The following is a 20,985-nucleotide window of genomic DNA, read 5'->3' as shown; positions in this document are numbered from 1 at the left end:
TGAATCAAATTTATGTTCTTTAAAAACCGTTTAGAACTCTTCGTAATATTTCATAAAGTTTTCATTATTAGCCATAAATTTTGTGTTGAATTAAATTCTGATTTTTTTATAGAAGCTTGACATGTTTTTTTAGTATTTTTTGATCTATTTAGACGTTTTTTGAAAATAAAACTTCATCTGATTTAAGGCAAAAATGTTTGCCAAATTCGTTATGATAGATCGAGAATTTTGGTTTACGAAATATGACTAATTAAAGAGAATTAATGGATATGTCTGTTTAAAATATTGCACAAATGTATTGAACATCTATGCAAAATTAATTTATCATCAATGTCTACAACAGAGGTGCTCAGCCATTTTGACTCGCGGAGCTCTTTTTAATATAAAATTGTTGCGAGGAGCACATGTTTATCATCACTATTCTGTTTGAAACCTGGTTTTTTACATGCTTAAATCGACCCTATAATTCCTACGAAAATCGTGAAGTATGATTTATGTTGGTCAATCATTCATTAAGCTGAAGATGATTCGAAGCCAAATATGAATTTTCTAAACCACAAATTTGGGGTACCAAACATTCGTATAAGCTGAAAACATGATCGTTTTGTCACTTGCAGTTGATGATTAATCGATCAAGTTTTCAGCTCAAACGAATGTTCGGTTCTCCAGATTTGTGCTCGAAAAAATTTGAGGCAAAAAAATTTCGATTCATCTTTACCTCACTTTTTTAACTTATTTTTAAGACACCGTCAATGCTTCCAGTGGACAGTTATGTCCTTTGAAGGAAGCAACACACTAGACAACGGACTAGCATGCAACGCCCAGTGGCAGTCGATCATTGTCAGAGAAAAGAGACATCACTCGTCTAGAGTCCAGAGCATAGGGCTCACCGCGCAGAAGAGAGCACTCGTACGTCCGTTCCATGCCAAAAAGCACCCAACGATCTCGCTGCCCAGATGTATGTTGAAATATAAAAATAAATTCACTTCAGTCGCTATCAAACAATTCAGTCGGTTCTGTCGTTTGTTCGCGATCGCACGTGTGCAATTCACCAGTCTCGCGCACAACTTTTTCGCCGCTGGCCGTGATATCGAGAGTGATTCCAGCGACAGCATAGGAAGCAAACCCTCCCTTTCGTGTCCGGTGCTCGCCTGGTATGCTTCGTGTGAATAGTGGGCTCTATGGGCGCATATTTTTTGGGGGACTTGTGTTAATTAGAAGCAAGTGTTGTTTTGTGTGTGATTAGAACTGCCATCAACGTCATTAACCCGCGGTGGATTCTTCATTCTGTGCCGCCGAATGGTGTTGACCGTGAGAACTGAGAGCAGCGTTTCCGGTTAAGTTGAACCTGGATTGGCGCAGTAGAACAACATATGCAAAACTGGGATTAGAAGCAAATGTGAGTGACTTTTTTGGAATTTCTATGGTATGGTCAAGTACAATTTAATTCTGAAAAAAGTGTAACGGAAGTAATGAGTTGTGGGATCGTAGTAACAACAGCAACAGGACATTTTGGTGTTGAAAATCAGTGATGAAAGAACGTTAAAGACTGTTTCGCGACAAAACCAACATTGTTCGGTGATAAGCCACAGCATGAAACATGAGAGGAGATCCCCCAGAACCGAACAGTACTCAATACCGGACATTGTCGAAAAATTAAGAAATCGTGTTCCAATCAAGATGGTGTATTCAAAGAAAAGAAAGCTAAATAGATCGTCGAATATTTCAGCAAATTTCTAATAAATATTGATATTGATAACACTCAAAAATAGAACTTTCCTAACTTATTCGAGTAAAATTTATTTATTTTAACTAATCGTACATTATTGGTAGAACGATGTACAGAAAACGGAATGCGATTTCATTGAAAAAAAAATGTAGTATGCACAAGGTTTTTTTTTATCTTTATTAACGAGATTTTTAGCCCTGGGCTAGTTCATCTCGGGACCCACGGCTTTACTTCCCTTCCGAAGGAAGTCGACACTGAAATTTTTCAGTGACTATCTCGGGGATGGGATTCGATCCCAGGTCCTCGGCGTGAGAGGCGTGTGTTCTAACCCCTACACCAGGTCCGTCCCCATGCACAAGGTGTCCACTTTATAAAATTAGCTTTCCCTAAACAAAACAAAAATCTGAGATATGTAACGATTTCCTTCCAAAATTCCACAGACCATTTTTTTCTTTGTCCGGTAGTTTGAAAGATATAAAATTAATAACATAAGTAAAATAATGGGTTATGATCGAATTTGCATTCACGGGGGTGGTCCAACAAGCAAAAAATATTGGCTCATTCAGCCAAAATTAGGTTTGAATCGGTCGATACACGTTTGTACTTTCATGTGGGCACTTGTCCCATATGAAGAATTGGTAATAATTGGTTTTAATTGGTAATATATTACAATTCCGAATTACAACTCATGTACTAAATACATTCCATGATGAACAAATTAAGATTGTTCGAAACATTCCTAGGTTGTAACTAATATTTCACCTTCTAAGAATGATCAATTTTATAATAGAATACATTGACAAAATGTAGCGTCAAAATTCATGTTTATATCTTTTGATTGATTTTCGCACGCTACAAAAATTAATAAACTTATCATAAATTGTATCATAAATGAATAACAAAATCGCATGAAACCAATAATTATTTGATTATGGAATTTATTGGCTTATGTGTCCGGTCTTTGGGAACCTACCTCTTGAATAATAAAAATCATTCAAAATGATTCCCTAATCTACAATCGCATCAGGATTCCACCACTCGACAAAAGCGCGCAAGCAAAGGTTATAGACCTGGAATCAGCCATCCAGAATAATTTTTGCAAAACCAAAAATCAAAAAAATCACAGAAGCAACGAAAATTGCAATACACAAACGGTGGCGATGGGAGTCCAATCGGGAGAATTCATCAGACCGAGCGAATCAAACCATACCGCAGTTGTAGTGGTCCCATCGTCGATGCCAACAACCCGATTCATTTGCCGGGGCATTCTAATTAAAACCGAAACATTTTATTCTTATGCAAAAAAATGTTGGTTGATGGCAGAAATTTAAATTAGAAAAGATCCATCGGAGCCAGGGAGCCCAAAATAAAACGTTGTTGGTAGTGCTGGTCGAAATGGTGTTGATGGTTGAAGTGTGGTTTTAAGTTAGAATCATATGAAAACTTCAAATGAAGACTATCCAGAGGCGTGTATGTTGTGGTTTGCAGAAATCAGAACTGTATCAGAACAAACAAACAAAAACTCAAGAAGATTATAATTTGTTGTTCTGAAGTGAACTACTGAAGATTATAATCAGCTATTGAATTATTGGAGATAAGAGATAAAATAACGTAAATATAGTCAATTCTCCATAACTCGATATAGAAGGGACCATCGAGTTAGGGAGGCATATATCGAGTTATAGAATACGAAACCCACAAAACCAGTGCAACTGCTATCCTACCCGACTAGAGGAGCATAACAAAAAACTAATAAAATTTAATCAAAATATGATATGCATATCTGATCATGATATAATTTTGTTTGAGGCTTAGCCACAAAAAATATCAAAACTAAAATTTATCACAACATATTTTTTAAAGGAATTGTTTGTTGATTTTGAACATTTTTTTAATAAAATTTGATATTTTTTTGTATTTACTAAAACATATTGAGACTTATGGTTATTTGGTTTCATGTTTTGATTTTCATCTTGTTTATTTGAGCAACTTGAGTTTTTGATTTCCAAGGCGGTTTGAGCGTATTTGATCACCATTCTTCTTTATTTTTATTTGGGAGAAGGACATGTTATGATCATCTTTTAATTATTGACTATATGAAATTTGATTTTTTGCGACTTAAGGAAAATTTTAAATTGCGTGTTTTATATCAACACACACCTTTTTTTTGTCCACTGTCATCCCTTGAAGCCGGGTATCTTTTTTTACAATTTTCATATAAGTGATCAAAAGCAGGAACTGAATGAGTTACACCGTATATTAGACAGTATTATAATTTTGATACTTTATATCAAACATGTATAACTGAGGTTGATAAATGTTTGATAGGATTGAACCATATTTTTTTTACATTTATATTACAATTCAAATACCTTACCAAACCAACTTACTTTGGTTCACTAACTCGATGTTGAGATACGAAATTTCGAGTAAGGGGAGTTGACGGTAATATCAAAAATTAGCATGGAGAAGTATTGAACAATATCTTGTTAACCCTCTAATACCCAAATTTTTGTTTTCGATCTAAATATTATTTTTCGTTATCTAAAATCATTCTAAACACGGTTTGGCCAATGATTTATTTTTCTTCGCAAATTTTGGTTTTTGATTTTTATTATTTTTATTTTTGAACATCCCTATCTTTTTCAATTTTTTCTTGAAGCCTCATCTGGTTACTGATTTTTAGCAATAATAAAAATTTGAGTTTTTACTATACTTTTGAAAATATGATTTTTTTAATTTTTTTCTTGAACATTTTTTATTTTCCGTGTAACTAACGGAAAAACAGATTTGAAATCATTTCAATACCATCAGGCTCTTCTTCTGTGATAGGTTGATCGTAGAAGAATATAAAAGGTACGATTTTTTATAATACACGTTAAATAAATCCCAGGCATTTGTAGGTTATTTAAGAATACAATTTTTCAAACAATTTTCAATAATACAAAAAAGTTTCAAAAATCATAAAAAACTTTTCTTATATGCGTGTTATGAGTTAAGGTTTAGGCTAAAAATAAAATCATTTTAATTTCCGAGCTACGAAAAAATACATAAAATTCCAAAGTGTACCCCGTCTAAAGGCGGGGTTGGGTATTAGAGGGTTAAGATATTGTAAGATTAAGGTGAAGATGAATGGAAGCCAAAATTCAAATTTTCAAGAGCACGGATCTGGAGAACCAAAGATCCGTTTAAGCTGAAAACTTAATCAATTGGTCACTAGCTGGTGGTGACCAATCGATTAGGTTTTCAGCTCAATCAGGTGTTTGGTTCTCCAGATCCGTGCTTTTAAAAATTTTAAGTTTGGCTTCGATTCATCTTCACCTTAAAATAAAATCTTACAAGATCAATGAATGACCAACAAATCAATATCAATATATGATCTGACGAAGAATAAAAATAATATAATGTCGACAACCAGCATCAAACCCTTGACCACATTTCAGATCTCCACACCGTGAAGCAAACCATTCGGCTATGCCAACATATCGAAATTCCTTACAAAATGTATGTGCTACATTTATCATGACATATATCTATTGATTCAACGAATCACTTTATCGAAATATTATTACATTGGCGTAAATAATGTAAGAGTGTCAATGTAAGAGAAGAGAGGGACCTGATCCCCCTCATTTTTTTTAACAAGAGTCAAAGTTGAGAGTTAAAAAGGTAAAGTTGAACCGCATGTTGATAAATATTCTCTAAATTTCTTGATGAATAATGCCTGTCAAAATAGCAATATGTAGTTTTAAAACGTCCCATTGTCAAACTCTTTTTTGTCCTTCAGGTTCTCCATTTTGGCTCTCACTAAAGCAGGATTTAAAAATGGCAGAATTCGCTTGGTCAATTGATCACAAACTTTAAAACAAGCTTCGAGATTCTGAGATCCCTTATCTAGATTGATGATTTTGAATTATAATATATATCACTGCTCTTTGGAGCTTTGTTTCAACCCAACTGGTTTTATCAATTTATGTATTCTGCATTTATATAAATTGTCTGTAATTAGAAAAATTGTATGAGTAATTAATAAAACTTGCTTCTCTGATCGATAACGATTATGTATTATCGTAGCGATTTGGAATCATTTTCAAACCAATTTTCAAATACCACAAGTTGTGGTTTCACATTCCTCAAAATGTTCCTTGATTCGGATACTTTATTCTACGAAGTCTGACAAAATAGACGCGAAATGAGCTTCTTTCAGAATTGTCTCATGTATTTTTCAGTAAGCATATATTGCTCAGTCGTGCATTGATAATTTAAGATTGATCGATTTTCAAAATTTGTGGTGACTTCTTGGCAAATTATCAAAACTGGATATTATTAATTTCATGAACAAAGTTTCGCCCGTCCTGTTAATTTCAAACAAAGACGAGAAGTTTCACATAAGGACGTTTCGTCGAAATAATTTGATAAGCAGCGCATAGCGCTCTGCACTGTTTTGATTTTGTATGTGATTCTGACGTTTACTGGCCTTGTTGTTTACTCATTTCATGAATGAGTGAAAAAGAGCGGATGGTTTTTATGCAGAGCCCTACTGCTCTTTGCCTATATAAAAAAGCTTGCATTCAGATCGACTTTTTCCAAACCAAAATCAAAACACAGCGGCGTCGGTGATGTAGTGGTAAGCGTGCTTGCCTCTCATTTCAGTAGGTCATGTATCAATTCCCGTCGGGATTTTCTGAGGCATAAAATCACTGATCACGTCTTCCTTCGTAAGGGGAGTAAAGCCATTAAATTAAGCAATTAATAAATTCAAGATAAGTCTCCTTTGATACCAACCCGAATAAATGCACTCCTAAAGTGCTGGATTTTTTGTCTGGCTAAATTCTGCTCCTGGCCCAGTGTGCATTGGTCCCGGCTCTTGTGTTGATGGGTTCGATATGGAGGGTCCCAGGTGTGTGGAGGCTTTCTTGGGCACCCGTGTTTAGGCTTAGTACTAGGAATAAACAGGCGTAAAACTACAACCGATACCAAAAGGTGTCGGTTGCCCAGAAAAAAAGAAAAAGAACATAACAACATCATACATTCCATAGTTTTCTTAAACATAAATAACTCTTTTATATCCTTTTTTTCGATCTAAATAACAGTTTTCGTTATCTAAAATCGATCTAACAAGGGAGGGTCACGATGACGCCCCCCGGGGTTTTCTACCTGACTATTTTTGTAGCATTCTATGGGTCAAAATATGGAAAAATCCAAAGGCTTTCGGGTGATAGACCAGTAATGTAGCCAGGAGAGGCTCTTAAAGGTGCATTTTTTTAAATAACGGATAGTATTGTAAAGTTTGCTTACTAAACAAAAAATATAATTTTAATGCCGATTGCGGTAGTCACATGAGTAATGAATAATGTCCATATAAATAATGAGCATGAGCATGAGCATAGATGACCGTACAATTCGTAGTTGCTACTCCGTGATTGACCAGAACAATCGAAGTTGCACAGGGAATTGATGAATGGGGCTTGGGATTAGCTTACCATCCTGCAATGTGCACAAAGCGAGAGCTCAAATATATAAAGTCAATAACGGCGCTGGCCACGTCCTTACGGTCATCGGGGAAGGGAAGGAATATTAGTTAGACAACCGTTGTTACTAGAGACCGAGTATACCTCTACATCTCCACAATTGTCATGGAAAGGATATTGTGTTAGTGGGATAAGGTAAAGATCTGGGAGTCACCAATGGTTGGTGATACGATCTATGATATAATCACGCCCAATCGGAATCGCGAAATAATTCGATTGTCTCATTTTACGCCGAACAAGTGTCCATCACTCGCCCCCGCAAAAGCAAGCGTCAAGGTCGAAGGATCGAACACAACTCAATAATGTCTATATAAATAATGCATATTTACTTCGTCAGAAACGTAGTCAGAGTGAAAACTGGGGGGTACAATTTTATAATCACATAAATTTATGTGGTATTCATTTCCGACCACATCTGACCTTTACAACAAAAATAGAGAGAGGACACATGTTTATTCTAGTCGTGTAGACAGGAACGGCATATAAGAGCAATAGTAACAATATAGGAGATAAGAAAATACGATTTCTATTGACAATAGAAGGGGGCGAGATAGCTTACGAGTGATTTTTATGGTTTTATTGTTTAAGCTACAAGAAATCTGAAAAAAAAACCAAGTATGTTTTGATATAAATTTAAAGTGTTGTCAAGAAAAATATTTATTGAAATAAAAACTTACAAAAATAGTGTAGGGTCATTTTTAATTATTCCGAAACGTATGAATTGCAAACCTCAAACATATTGTTTAGGTTTATTATGTGATTTCTAGTAACATTATACCAAAGCATTATGTTTACATTATTTGTATAAAAACGGGTATGGCTGAACCTGTCTAAGCAAAATCATAATTTCGTTTGTAATTTATGGATGGTGTTCAAATTAGCATCAAACAAAACTTTCCATTCGAATGAAAAAGTTTAAATCGGAACATGAAGCGCATATGGAAATTTATGGACATTGATTTCAAAGGGCTCATGTATGCATTATGTCTAATTATATTATATCGCAGATACTTTACAACGCCGGTTTACGTACTTTACAACGAGCAAGATCGAGGTTAAACAGTATACATCTTTCACATATCACTGTCTGGCAATTTTGAAAACTTTAACCATAAATTAGTATCGAATGGTCCCTGATGATTTGCAATATAATCGCAATTGAAAATCAGCAAAGCGTATGAGGTTTTCAAATCGTTTTGCAAAAAAAATGTCAGTATGCAACAAACTGATTCGACGAAAAAGCCCCCTGCTCCCATTGTATTACCATGTAATTTATGGATGCTTTCTCATTATTTTGAAAACTTTCGTCTTGAAAAACACTCGCAGATAATCATCCTTTCCTTTTCTTTTGCCATTACAATCAATTACTGGTCCATTACCCGAAGGATTTGGATTTTTCCATATTTTGTCCTAAAGAATGCTACATAAAGAGTCCGGTTGAAATCCCCAGGGGGCATAAACACATCCATAAACACGTTTTGGACACCGATGTATTTTTATTCATGATTTTCTAAATTTTGGTTTTCTATCTTTTTTTAACATCTTTTTTATATTTTTTCTTCTGGTTATCGATTTTTGGCAATAATTTGAAATTATTTCAATACCACCAGGCTCTTCGTCTATGGTAGCTTGAGTGCAGAAAAATATGAATCGTATATTTTTTTACGATTAATAATAAATTAGATTCAGGCATTTGTGGGTCATAATATTTCAAACATGCGAAAACTTTCCTGATAGTTGTGTGTGTTCTTGTCCAAGGTTTTAGCTAAATAAAAATTCCAAGCTACGAGAAAATACACAAAATTCCAAAGTGAATCCCATTTAAATGCAGGGTTGGGTATCAGAGGATTAACTCAAGAGCGGTCGCGCATTCAGCCATCACCAGCGCCATCTCGCTCAAACTGTGTATGAAAAGCGGGCTGTTTTCAAGGTGCGTTTACTCAGTACACGCATGCGACCGATCTTGGGTTAAAACTGGTTGCGTTAAAAATATTAGTGTTTACATAGTAATGTAGTAAGATTTTTGTTTTCAATTCTCTTTCTTTGGAATTCTTTTATAGACAACTGAAGAATTTCCCTAGATTTCGTTGGGATACGAGGCTGAATGGCAATTTTGACAAACAAAGCTATCAGTCAGGGCCGGTTTACTAATGTGGGGGACTTTTCCCCAATATTTTTATTCGATACTATAGAATGGATTTAATGTAACTTTGATAGCTAATGTTCTGGGTAAGAATTTAATGAAAGAAGTCAGTATCAAATTGCTTTAAACCCCTTATTCAAGTTACATTTATACTTTTAGCTTCATTAGATTCATAGATTTCGAAAAATACTTTTGAATATTTATTACTATTATATGAAACAGCTTAAAAACTTTGCGTGTTTGAGATTTTTTGAAATTATATCCTTCACTATTTTATAAATCTTAGCAGATTATATGTATTTTACATGGTAAATTCTTTTTTTGTGTCTATTACTATCAATGACAATTTTTTCAGTGATTTCATTCACGTTGGTCCCTTAATTTGAAATATAGAATACTTAATTTAAATTTTGAAACTCAAGTAGTTCTCTACACAGAATGTTAGTGAAACCTATTGTTCTTAACAGAAGAAATCGATGTGGTTTGCTGGCGATTATTAAAGTCATTTTCGAAAAGCAAAACATTTCTCAATTCTTTCCTCTAATTTACTAAATCCAATATTCAAATTCTAAATTTAATATTTTTTTATTTTTTTTTTTACATATTTGTGTATGTCGTGTAGTCTTCAAAATCCCATCCCTGAAAACTTGAATGTTATGATTCAATGTTTTGCTTGTACAGAGCTGGGTCCTATTCTTGGAAAATGAATCAATTTCAGCGGTGTTTTTTTTGAAGCCACTGGGCTCATATTTGGACACAATATGCATCGTATTAAAGTGTTTCTTATAACAAAGTTTTAGACAATTCGATCAAGTAAATACTCCTATGCAAAAGTGAATCATAGAAGTGCCCAAGTAGCTCTGCACCCTATTTTTTTTGTATGTGTCACCTATAATTTTGAATCACTTTGAATGTTTTTGATGTTTTGAAATAACCTTAAATCCTCAAAATCTTCAAATTTTATACCAATTCATTGATTTCATAGAAGTTAAATCATAATTTATGATAATTTTTACCATATTTTGTGGGGGCCTAGAGACGCAGACAAAATTTCATTAAAATAAAGTATGGTATTTTTTTTTTTTTTTTGAATCGACTATCAAATTTGAAAATCATTTTATTCAATATAGTCCACAAATGAGTTTTTTCTGTATTTTTTTCCAAAATTTAGACAAATTTGTACAAGTCATACAACATTTTTTTTGTGATTTTTCAATATTAAAAAAAAAATAGCGGCTAAAAATGTTTGGTCCTTTTCAAGTGATAGCCTAGATAAATTTTGAAAAACCTGAGTGACTTAGGTTAACACATCCAGAAAATTTCATTGAAGTTTGAGAGAGTGTTGCCACCTCGGAATACGATTTGGCGCGAAATGGGTCTATAGCGCTTTGCATATCAAAAATGCATTATGATCGACTTTTTTATCGAACTGTGTAATTACTTTGAGCATAACACATGTTTTCTTAAAGTATATTAAATCTGATTGCGTGATAAATATTATTTTGGACAATAACGTGCCGGGTTTCGAAATTTTGTAATCGATAGCATGAATTAAAACCTATTCGTATTGTTAAAAATGACAGGTATAAACTGACATTTTTTAGGAGGATAGAGTTAAGATTTAGTTTTGTTGACTCAATAGACGATCACGTTTGACAAATTCTCAAAAGAAGTAAAATAATTTGAAAATCTGTAAAAATCTATTCATCAACAAATCAATTATCCATCCTATTCATAATTCTGTACACACCACCGACCAACAGTATATGATGCTGCTGCTGTGACTCCATTCTCAACTCGATGCAGAACAAACACCCATCGCCCGATCCATCGGATGACATCGGAAAACACTCACAGAACCGCGCGATCTCGTCCACCGATATATGCGTGGGTTGGTTGGGGCGTTTGAGGTTTTATTGACCTTGCCTGTTGGGTGTTGCTGTGTGGCGTTCTTTGCGTTTCATGAATGCATCAATGCATGGCGGCGCGCTCCGTTCTGGTGTGTCTATCAACCAGCAAACAATTCTAATGATAATTAGTGAGCTATTCTGTTTGTGATGGTTTTGGTTGAATTTTTGCGTGTTTTAGCGAGTTTGTTTTTATTGCTCTTCGGGAAATATCTGCGCGAGAGTTAATGACTGGCGTACTTAATTTAAGCTGGATTTCGTAATATTTTGACAGTGACCACGGTAGTTTTGACTCTGATTTTTGACTGTTTACAGTAGAAACTGTTCATTTGGTATGTATCCATCGGGGTCAATGTTAGCAGTACGTTTTTAGATAGAGTTGATATTTTATGACTATTGTATAGGACCTTGGAAAAATAGAAAGCTGAAGAAATTCTTAACATGGATTCATAGAAGGTATTAATTTTTGTATTCATGGTCTACTGTCCAATTTATGCTGAATGCTGTGATTAGGATTAACTATCTCATGTTTACCAATAGGTACATAAGCTTTTGACGTCATTAAAAAGAATTTTAGAAATTTCGGAAGCATAAGAGTATTTCCAGCTCGAAACTTAAAACGCGTACACACTACCATTACCACTTGAATTGAACTTTGCGTATGTAGAAGGACTGACCGATTTGATATTTGCTTCTAAATTTTTTCCTAGACTACGTTTTCAAAAGAGTTTCTTGAAGTAAACGATTTTAATGTATTTGAAATTTATATATTAAAACAAGTGTATTTGATTAGCATGATGCTTTCGCAGAAGTTTCAGAAAATCATATATACTCTTAAGGTGAAGATGAATCGAAGCCAAACCTCAAATTTTCAAGAGCACGAACCTGGAGAACCGAACACCCGTTTGAGCTGAAAACTTAATCGATTGGGCACCACCTGTGAGCGACCAATCGATTAAATTTTCAGCTTAAACGGATGTTTGGTTCTCCAGATTCGTGCTCTTGAAAATTTGAAGTTTGGCTTCGATTCATCTTCACCTTAAAACATACATCGGGAGAAAAAATAATAATGAATCTACCTTAGATCACACTTCGACCTCTTTTTACGATTGTTATAGGGGGGTAATAGTTGAAGAACACATTATGTTTTCAGAAAATGCCACGATGAAATTTAAACATCGTTTGAGAATTGTCTCAAATCGTCATTTATTCAAACTGTCTCAAAACATCATTTATTTAAATTCTGGCTTGATGGCAACACTGCTCGATAGTTATCAAAAGAATTCATCATATGTGTGTTACACATATGAAGGAAGCATTAAATTCTAAATATAACGATATCGAATGTTCACCAAGGATGACATAGGTATTGCACGTCATGCAATCAATTAACGCAGCTGGCTTGAACAGAATGAAGAAAAGTTCACAATATCAAATTCACAGATATGTAGAAAAATCGAATGTTTAGCAAACTACAAATATATGTCTAGCTTCATCCAATTTTTCATGTCCGAAACTACCACTAATAAATTAGTTTCGTGAAGAGTGTTAACTTATTGAGCACTTTTTATTACTATTTTTGTTTCATCTCGTATGGCCGAAAAAGGGTCAAATACTTTTTCATATTTGAAAGGAGAAAAAAAACTTTGCCAAAGTTCTCAGTCCGATAAGAAGCAGGTTCTTTATCAGTACGTAATATCAATAAAAACTGTAAGTTGAAAGGTCATAGTCAAACTTGCTACTCTCTATCCGCCCCTCTTTGTTGATACATCAATCTGATAACTTAATTCAAAGCATCCGACGAAGTCAAGGTCATTGTCATTTTATCAAATATCCAACGAAATTGACTTTGTTTGTTTCAGTTTATCACCTGCCTGTACGAAAGACAATAGGGCTAACAAACCTGAGAGCGCCAAATGATATTGATCGCAATCACAAACGGATAACTATAATGACTGGCTGACTGCCACTACCCACGCGTAATGTTTATATTTGCTGATTTTACGACAGGAATCTGCTGTGCAATATCTGTAATTCTCAATTCAAACAAAGCTCAGCGCATCAGTCAGTAGTGGTGCGACGAGAGAATTCACCAGAAACTGCGTGCGTGAAGGAACAATGCACGACGCTGTATGGGGAAATGAGTAGAGGTCAAACGCTCGGTATTGACATGCAAATTTGGCACACGAGTTTTGTTTCATATTTTGACAAAGATGGTGACCAACGTTGTTGGCGGAGATTTTGCTCTCTGACAATTCATTCTGTGAGTGAGCCTATTTGTGTTCAGATATCGCCCAGAAATGCTGCTCATGTCGGAGAATTCATGTGTTGAATTCATGCAAACTATTGAGAACAGAAGTACGGATGTTAATGAGAAGGAAGAATTTTAAATTGACAGTCAGACTAGTGCGAAGATAAATGAAATAATGATGGAATATATTTATTTGTTTCGCATTACTTCAAGAAACATACACACTTAAATTATTTTACGGATTCCTGTAAAATTTCAACAGCTGACAGTTCGGTGAAATAAATTAACGGAGTACGGTAATTTTTTACAGTATTCGGTGAAAAATCACCGGAATCCGTAAAATTTCGACGGAATTACGGTGATTTATTTCACCGAACTGTTCAGCTGTTGAGATTACGGTGAAATTCACCGTAAGAGCTTAGTGTGTAACACATGTTTGATGTTCCACAGGACAATCATTTGGCAATAAGTGGTCAATAAGGAATTGCAAATCCTACAAGACAACCACAGACATAACATAACAATTATCAATCTAATACATATTATATCTAATCGGAATATTTAATACGGAAGCCAGGTGGCCGTAGTGCACGGATGTCAAACTCTAACAAACTCGAGGCGAGTGCCATGTTGCACAATCAAATTAATCCGAGTGTTATGTCTATTTATCTGTGCACTATGGGGGATCAGGCGGTCATAAATCGAAAAAGTTTTGTTTCCCAAATCATTTTTGGTTATTTTCTACTTATTATTAACAGCATTATTGAGAAAAATCTAAAATTTGAAGATGATACCTGCTTTAGTTTCTGAGATATACAGTATCGAAGTAAAAAATGGATGCAAAATTTACACTTTCCGACGAAAAAACCTTTTCCCTCAAATTCATCAAACAATTACATTTTTCATTAATGCTCTTTATCTAAATACGTTCCCATAAAAGTTTTTACATAAGCTTTATGCTGTTCTGTTAAAATAACGTCATATCACTAATAGAAAAACATTTAAAAAACAAATAAATTAAATTAACAAATTTTACAGATGGTTACAATCTCGTTACTTTTAGTTGACAAACAAGTTTTTGACCTTTGACAATACGCGTATTTCGACCTCAACTGTAAGGCCGTTTTCAGTGTATATCTATAAATATAACTTATTCTCTGTGGTGATAACTGTGTTCAGTGAGAGAAGCGGTCACTCATCGACCACTTTCAACCCCACCTTCTCTTACCCTTTTGACCATATCCACCCCACTCCTTCACATATATGTCCCATCTATCTATCCAAATGCTTGCACAGCCAATATTGAAAAGCATCCTGAGTGTACTTAATTTTTGTCCAGTATTTCTTTGTCAACATTAATATTGGCAAAATATCGCTCATAGAATACAAATAATAAAATAGCCAGGCCCATTGTGCAAACTTGTGGTTTGAAGATAATTCCAAATATTACGGTAATCAGGTCAGTCACGATAGACGAAAATTTTGAAATTTCGCAAAGGAAGGTAGTACCAGCCGTTCCATTTAGGAGAATGGGTAAAATCGTTGGGAGTGGCGAGGCTAAGAATGTTAATGCTCCACTCCATCGTTGTGAATGATAATTTTACTGGGATGGGACACAGGTATTTCCCCCGTATGTCCTGGTTCGCGAGCCTAGGCTTAAGCGCCATTACTCGCTCTCTGATATGAAAAGATAACAACTTCTGGTCCCTTATTTTTTAAATGTACTAGACGAAGAAAATGGACCTACTGAATGTTTCAGCAAATGTTCTAGTTGGCAACATTATATTAGGTGCCGTGCACTATTTACGTAACGCTGTAGGGGAAGGAAGAGCTACGGCTCATATCAAAATTTAAATTTTTTCATACAAATAGCGTTGATCATTGCTCTTGGGGCATACAAGCAAAAGACAGCGTGGGTAGCCTTAAACTTTGATGTGTTTCAAAAGCTACCAACAATCAATCAGATTTATTAGCTTTGCTGAAAAGCCCTGTTCGGAGAAGAGTTTCCACAATTCGTTGGACGTTTGAATTTTTTTCTCAATACATCATAATTATGTTTTTTTTTTGTAAACTAGATTTTGATTGAACTTCAGGATAATATGTATCAAGCTTTATAAAAAACGATTCTATAACTGGCAGTATTTTTCAAACAATTTATCTAATTAATCAGACGAAAAACAGAATTGTTACTCCTTAAGATTTCAAAATTGTAACAGATTTTTGTTGCTCAAAGCAGAGTGTTATATTTCTCATGCATATCTAAATGAGCTAGTGTGCCCTGGGAGGGAGAAACCAATACGAAGTTTATGTACGTCAAGGTGAGCCGAGACTCTGCTGTCACGAACTGTCACTGTGAGCCCAGATCTAAAACAATGGACAAACATGATAGAAGCGTGTAATTGATTAAAACATACTTTTGCATTTTATCAAATGTGACAAAACATCGATTGAAAAGCTATTCATGATTATTGAAAAATAATGTCACAATACTACCTTTTATCCTGATAGGCAAATTTAATGCGTCACCATCATAGAGGTCGCTGGGAAAAAGGAGAGAAATGTCATTGAAAATGTTTGTTTACGTTCAAAATTCAATTTTCCGACCCAAAAATTAGCTCATAATCAATAAATTATTAAACTATTTTCCATTGGCATAATCACTCTTTATTCTTGCGATACGCGTGATTTCACAACAAATTTAACCACAAACAAAGAATCCGCAAGTTTAAAACCTATGTTGCCAAACACCAATTTTATCCCACTAATCGTACATGAGCACTGACCGGATCTGTACATGTTCGAAGGAAAAAAAGTTTATCATGTTTTTCAATGCTCTCTGATCGTCTGCAACATAACTATTCCGAGAAAAAGTGTAATATGTGTGCTCCTCCTATGCTGCACACGGTGCGTTCTCAACACAACCTCTTTAATAACGGATGTCGAAGATGCCGAAGTGATCGTTCAGCTTTCTTCTTCTTCTTTCTGGCATTACGTCCCAACTGGGACATAGCCTGCTTCTCAGATTAGTGTTCTTATGAGCACTTCCACAGTTATTAACTGAGAGCTTTCTTTGCCGATTGACCATTTTTTGCATGTGTATATCGTGTGGCAGGTACGAAGATACTCTATGCCCTGGGAATCGAGAAAATTTCCTTCACGAAAAGATCCTCGACCAGCGGGATTCGAACCCACGACCCTCAGCATGGTCATGCTGAATAGCTGCGCGTTTACCGCTACGGCTATCTGGGCCCCTTTGTTCAGCTTTGAAAATATTGAATTGATTGAATATAAAGTATTTAAATACGCATCGTTTACTTTTTCTAATAAAAACGAAAATTAAATGCATAGAAAACTTTGGCCCTTTTTACATGTTAGTCCAGAACAAAATGTCTCCTAGTGAGCGAGTCTCATGAAACATCTCGTGAGCAGAGATGAGACTCGCGGAGACGGTCTTCTTGTTTTGTGATTGTTAATTTTTTTTTCTTATTTCACTCATTGTTTACACCAATCTCGCGCAATCCGTTCAAGCTCTCACATGACCATCTCAACCAAAAACTATTGCGTTTGCATCACACTGCACGGTGTCTCTGGTAGAACAACATTAATATAAAAAAATCAGTATCGATGAAACACCCACCAAATGAAAGCTTAGGCTTTCCCCTTTCATTTGAGACCGGTTTGAAAATGTTCTATCGGGGGGTCCTGAACATTTTTTTTTATTTTAGTAAGAGATACGTACCATAGGTGATCTTCTTCCACCAATAGTATGATACAATGAATCGCTTGTACCATATGATGACAACTTAATAGAACCGTAGAAGGCCATGACAAATATTTCTGGACAAACATTTAAAAAGGGCTGGAGAGGTCTTGAGGCTTTTTTCAGAAACGTTGCTGTTGAGCCCTTTTTAGCTCGCCCATGCAAACTAACACCACTATCAGAAAGATTAGTGTTAGCTCTTCCTGATTGTAGTATTGGTAAGCGTGATTAAGTTGAATTGGGCTCAACAGCGTCTTACAAAGACATTGTTTACCTATGTCGATGTGCCCTTTTTAAATGTTTGTTAAGATTTTCATAAAACAAGCTTGTTTTTGTTTTGGCAGTGTTGCTGTTCAGTTGATTATAAATTCAGTAAATAGTAAAATTGTATATCTTTAATCAAAATTTATTCATTTATACAAAACTAAAATAGTTGTAAATAATATTTAAAATTTTGAATAAAAAAAAAATGTTTAGAGATTTGAAAGATTTCCAATAAATAACCGTTATTTAGATTTAGTTGTATGCTATCGTCTTTAAATTCAAATATATTTTCATAAGATATTGCTTTTGACGATTAGTAATAACCAAGGCGTTTGAAAACATTTACTCTTGGATCATTACATTACCAATGGTTTCACAGATTGCAAAAAAAAACTAAATTGGCATCAATGATAGGGAAATCGGCGCTGCGTTATAACGCTTCATTGCTTAAGTTGTCGCGTTCTAAGGTGGTATAGAGAAAAATTGGTGCTTATGTCGCGTGATAAGTTTATAAATTCATTGTTTTGGGTCAACATTTTGGTTTGCTGTTTAGAGGTATGCTGTTTAGGTATGCTGTTTAGAGGTATCCTAAAAAAACCATTTCTTCGATGATGACTTGTTTTTGATTAAAAACAATTTTTTGGGTTTGTAGAGGTAACACATTTGCACTTTGATTTGAACGATAATGCAGAAACTGTAATAACGTAAATGAAAATGCATATTAATGCGTTCAGGGGTCTTCCTTAGCCGAGTAGTTAGAGTCCACGGCTACAAAGCAAAGCCATGCTGAAGGTGTCTGGGTTCGATTCCTGGTCGGTCCAGGATCTTTTCGTAAAGGAAAGTTCCTTGACTTCCCTGGGCATAGAGTATCATCGTACCTGCCACACGAGATACGAATGCGAAAATGGCAACATTGGCAAAGAAAGCTCTCAGTTAATAACTGTGGAAGTGCTCATAAGAACACTAAGCTGAGAAACAGGCTCTGTCCCAGTGAGGACGTTAATGCCAAGAAGAAGAACGTTCAGGGGTTAGTTGATTATGTGACGTCCAAAAAGGGGGGTTGGCCTGGGCAGTTCGATCTGCAAGCGATGGAGAAGGGTCCTTTAATCATTTACCCTATCGATTATCGAGCATAATTCCAACGTCATCGGGACTCAAGGCCGATGTAAGGATACTGTCGTAAAAATACTGTTGCTGCTTGCTGATGCTTCTGGCGTTCCAGAAAAATATGGCAATATTGAGAAAATGTGGAAGACACTGTTGCTATTGAATAATTTTGGTGCTCCATTGTTGGAGATTTGAAAATCGTCAATCTGTTTTTCGTAATAATGGGAGGTAGTTCAACATTTCCTTGCCCATACTGTACCACACAAAAAAGATTAATCCAATTTAGCTGGTCATTCACGAACACTTTGTCACATACGCGTCCGCGAAATGGAAAAGTCTCGGCTCGGACCATAAACTGCCGGAGCAGTTCTTCAATTGTATTTACTATCCACTGCTCGATGGATCACCCGACGAACAAATTGTCCACCACCTTCCTTGCATATGACACTAGGTGTTGTAAATCCAATCGACAAAAAAGTATAGTACCGTTTTGACTCGAAATCCGGACACTTAAGCATCGGGTTAACTTCAAGCACTATTTTTATAATTCATAATATATATTTCCTTTATTTTTTGTGGTTTATCATGAAGTTAAATGTTTATTCTATTGCATGGTACAATAAAAATAGTGATTTATTATGCAAAAAGCGTTTAAATATGCAAAAACATGAGATGAGTCTTGATTCGAAATCCGGACACTATTAAGAGGTTGCTTCGAATTCCGGACACTTTTGCTTCGAATCCCGGACACTTCTTTTTGACAAAATATTTGCATATTTTGTATAAAATTTAACACGCCAACTCTAAATTTCACAATTTTGAACAGTTTACTGTATGTAATCATAAAAGTCTCGAGTCGAAAAAAACGCTGAAGCTGCCAGAAAGGTACATAAAGTTTCGTCAAAAATCACTCCACTCACCTTATGCTAGTGCCTGGATTCACAATGCATTACCCCACCTATAGTTTGATTCATGGTAACACTCTTGGTTTGATGCACCAGACACTAAAGTAGCACAATTTCTTTTTTGTAATGTTAAAAAATTAATGTTCGTTGGTTAACTAGACACGACACCTCCCAATGAATTGGATCAAACTTAGTTTTCTTCAAATATTCCTGTATGTCCGGCTTTCGAAGCAGTCAAATAATTTGCTTCTTAATCCGGACACTGAGATTTGTTCACATAAAACCATTAATCCGAGCATTTCTGGTCATTTCCACTTCACAGCAATAGGGCACAATAGTTGGCTCTTCATTTAAAACGTGATTTGGCACAATAACACTGTTTTCAATTAAATTTAAATCGAATCTTTCTTCAATGGCAACTGTAAGATGCAGTCTAACAAGCACTGAAATGTGTGGGGAGTCGATACGTATTTTGTTTTTTATTTTTAATATATTGCAGCCTACTGCGATATATTAACAACTATAACATATAATTAAAGTTGAAGAACAGTTTTGTACATGAGTAACATCGAAAAATTTGAATTTATATTATTAAAGATGTAAAAACAGTCATAGTGTCCGGCTTTCGAAGCGTCCGGCTATTCGAAGCAAAACGGTACATTGATCCAAATAATGTCGAGAAATGGGTAAGCATCAGCAGTTTGATTGTGTGATTCATAAAGATGACCTTAAAATAATTCTTTTATCTCAGGTGAGGATCACCAGTTGCCAACGCCACAACAAATGTGGATTGACCAGATGAAACTGTCAGAAGCTTTTGAAAAATCGGCATGTTTTGGAAGTGTAATAGGATCTAAGTTTGCGTGCAATTGTAATTTATCGTGCTGTTCTGTAAATTGTCTCTTTTAAATGAAAAAATGTATTTCAGGCGCTTGATCATTCTGATCAGATACATAAAAGTTGTTGTCATACGAGTCTAGATGATGATTTTGCAGAAAAGTTGAGAACTTTTCAAAAACATGGATTGCTTACCCAATAGCTCGAAGTTTCATATTTCCGCTCTCATATCCCGGAGTTTTGTGAAATCACAGGAAGTGGTTTGAGCAAATACGGGAAACAAGCCAGTGAAACCGTGCATTTCGATTTTCAAGTTGCTTGGAATCATGTTAAGGTTCCGGAGAACTCCGAAGCATATGATCGACAGTTTCTTTGAGCTGTAGTAATGTACAATAGTGAGCATTTGTAAGCCGTATTATCCGTTTTTACTTTATCGATATGTCGTGTATATAATTGGTTTAAATAGAATGGTATAATGCTAAATCTAAATCCTTTTTATTAATTGGTTAACTATTCGTCACGGCATAAAAATTAACAAGGCAGTCTCTTTA

General features: G+C 35.1%; 1 protein-coding gene across 4 annotated transcripts in view; it reads left to right on the top strand.

Moving 5' to 3' along the window:
- Positions 1-991: 991 nt before the first annotated feature.
- Positions 992-20,985, top strand: part of LOC5573405 — a 108,150-nt gene continuing 88,156 nt past the window's right edge. For all 4 annotated transcript variants that reach the window (XM_021846397.1, XM_021846395.1, XM_021846396.1 and 1 more), the window contains exon 1: positions 992-1,399. The gene's annotated coding sequence lies outside the window, so the exon portion shown is untranslated. The remainder of the gene's footprint in view (positions 1,400-20,985) is intronic.

This window comes from Aedes aegypti, chromosome 2, assembly GCF_002204515.2.
Source record: "Aedes aegypti strain LVP_AGWG chromosome 2, AaegL5.0 Primary Assembly, whole genome shotgun sequence".
NCBI classification, from domain to species: Eukaryota; Metazoa; Arthropoda; class Insecta; order Diptera; family Culicidae; genus Aedes; species Aedes aegypti.
The sequence above is the reverse complement of the archived record's forward strand: the minus strand, read 5'-3'. Positions and strand labels throughout refer to the sequence as shown.